General features: G+C 33.5%; 1 long non-coding RNA gene across 1 annotated transcript; it reads left to right on the forward strand.

Moving 5' to 3' along the window:
- Positions 1–2195: 2195 nt before the first annotated feature.
- On the forward strand, positions 2196–2628 carry LOC142532076 (uncharacterized). Its single transcript, XR_012816475.1, has 3 exons — positions 2196–2273; positions 2348–2455; positions 2562–2628. It is a non-coding gene; the product is annotated as an uncharacterized LOC142532076 (long non-coding RNA).
- Positions 2629–3151: the final 523 nt, after the last annotated feature.

Consider the following 3151-nt stretch of genomic DNA (forward strand, 5'->3'; position numbering starts at 1 on the left):
TATGAAAATTAATGTATCTATGATATATAATTCTAAAGCAAGAGGTAAAAAATTTTGTAGGAGGTTAAATAATATTTAAATTGAATATTATAGGTTATATTTTATTATCAATATTATTATTTCATTAGTTTTGATAATATTTTGATGAGTTAGTCACAAATATTTTAAATTGATAATTATTTGTCTTTAGTGTACTTCACTTATATAAATTATGATTTATGCATTTATAAAATCTATAATTTGGTTGATTTTTAGTTTATTATACCTTATACGTAGTGCTTAGATATATATATTTTCAAAATTTGTTTCAGTTCATTTAATATCCCAACCTCTAATCATTCTATTGTCAATGATGTTATTCATGGTTATTATTGTATGGTATTGTTAGTTGTTATGGTTGTGAAGTTTTAATGGTGGGATTCGAATTGATGGTTTTGATGCTAAAAGTATGATTATTGTTTTGGTGTTGTGTTTCATTATATTATGCTCATTATAATTTATTATAAAACATAAAATCAACGGCTTGAATTTTAATTTGAGAAACAATTTTGAAAGTAAGATATATAAGTTCTTAATTAATTTATTCGTCTAATATGACAAAAGACTAGACCAATATAAATAAAAATAATAATTCAAATTTTTTTAAAAAAAATCAAATTTTAGTTTTTATTTAATAATTAATATTTACGTGCATCGCACGTGCTTCTTGCTAGTAAACATAAATGTGCGGAAAAAGTATGGCCCTCGGGTTAGCGTGTGTATATCCAGCTCCGCCTACTCAGCCTTTGGCGTCTCTCGTCTCCTCATCAATATGCACACCTGCATCATTCACACCTAGTGAGTCTAAAGACTCAACACACCTGAATCGTTATAACAAGTACATATACAGAACATGCAACGGTGAAAAGTACTGTAACATTTCATGATCTTAGAAACATGAGCTTAAACATAACGTGTCCATAACATATCATGTTAACATATCTATGTTCATTTTCTTTAATTGAATTTCGTTCATTAGTTGTGACTTTCGTATCAGCTCTAGTCGATGGATCCATCTACGTATAACCGTGGTACTCGACGGCGGGGACATCAGTGACAGTTTTACCCATCCACTGAGCCTTGTCCTTACATGTTCATGTTCGTGTTCATATTAGTCACAACCAATTCCCTTCCTTCATAACATGTCATCATATTCATCATTTATAAAAATCATGCATATACGTAATTTCTTCAAACCATGCATGCAACGTCTTTTTCGTATTTCTATAAAAAGTCATGTTCGTGATAACATAAACATTTAAAACATGTAATTTAGTGATCAGGGCGCTGTCAGGACTGCTAACTCGACCCGCGTGCAAAATGATCATTTTACCCCTGGAAACCACCCTAATTGATCATTTTAACCCTGGACCTCAAAATTTCAACCCGAAACCAACCAAACTCCTTAAAACACCTCAAAACATATTTATAATCGATTCTTAGACATAACCTTGATCCCGTGACATAACTTACACGATTCGTTTAAAAATTTGGACCGGAGTCCCGGTTTTAACCCGAATCAACCCGAAACTTAACCAAACTTTCTCAAATTTTAACCACAACTTAATCACACCCTACCAGCCCCTAAACAATACGATTCCATCCATAATGAACCCCTTAAAACCCGTTGTTACCTGCTGGAATTTTCGGCACCTAGATTCCTACAAACCGTAATGCACCAAGCCCTCCATAATTCGATCCTATACCTAACCAACTTGAATCAGCCTTCCAACGTCACCTAGGACCAAGATCAGACCGTGACACCTAACTGGAACAACCCTTACCTCGCCTTCAGCTCCGTGCACGCGGATTGCTCGATCAAGCCAAGGAGTGCCACGACTAGCCCTTAAACCTACAAGTCCTCTCTACCCTCACATCCAGCTGCTCACGGCCCTTTCTCAGCCCTGTCACGGACCCAATAGGGTCTGGTCCATGGCTGGAATCAAGCCATGCACAGCTTCAGCAACCCCTTTCTCTCGGTCTATCCATGGAAACTCTAGACTCTCAACATAAACGATTGGCCCTCATCCAAGCCAACCTAGTCTCGACTCCAGCACCACGACACCTCCTTATCTCTACAACAATAATCTACATTCTTTTTTTATTAAGAATTTAAATTTAGTCAATAAAAAAAACTCATAATAATTATTGTTATTGTATGGAGGGCCTTGAGATTGTTTAATTCAAACAAGGGAAGGAAAGGTAGGAAAAATGCTTTGTGGGAAGTGGTAAAGGTATGTGTAATTATGTTAAACAGTAACTTTAATGCTTATATTTTTAATTAACCATTTGTTTCTAATTACCATAGGCTCCTCGACAACCAGATGCAAAACAATGTGGTTATTATGTGATGAGATTTATGAGACAAATTATTGAAGAAATTGCAACTATCGAGAGAGATTCACTACGATCAATAGTAAAATTATATTGCTTCTTTGAAAATTTACATCATCGATTTCAACATTTTGAAAATTCAGTAATTATTGTTTTTTTAGTAACATAATTTGTATGTGTGTTCACAGTTCACAAAATCGGAGTACGCTCGGGAAAAAATCGATGAGGTGCGTTCTGAGTTGGCAGAATGTATATGTAACGTCCCAAAAATTTGAAGGTCCACGTGAACCACGTGCAGGCAAGTTATTAAATTTCTTTGGTATTTTATTAAATTGTTTTAAAGCCTAAAATGCATGTTTCTTTCATTAATTTATGTTTAATTATTTTTATGTATTTTATGCATAATTCATGCATGATAGTATTTAATTCATGAAATTTTAAAAGTTCACGCATTAGGGTTTCTAAGTGCATTTCACGTTCGAACGAGGATCGGAGACCGGAGAATTTTCAGGAAAGTCATTTTTTTACACGAGTTATTTTTATAAATTAATTTAAAGCATTCTTAGAGTATTTGTCGAAAAATGGGAATTTTTGGGTATTTTACCCGCATGATTTTTATTTTTAAACGGTACGCGAATTTTATCGAATCGGGAGACGTTTCGAGGTTTCGACTATTATTTTAAAAGAACTTTCCAACACAAAATATTTTCAGAGATATATTTGAATTTAACGAGCCAAATTTTAAACTCATTAGACTTTAATATTATTATAAACCTTT

Source organism: Primulina tabacum, chromosome 17 (genome assembly GCF_025594145.1).
Source record: "Primulina tabacum isolate GXHZ01 chromosome 17, ASM2559414v2, whole genome shotgun sequence".
NCBI classification, from domain to species: domain Eukaryota; kingdom Viridiplantae; phylum Streptophyta; class Magnoliopsida; order Lamiales; family Gesneriaceae; genus Primulina; species Primulina tabacum.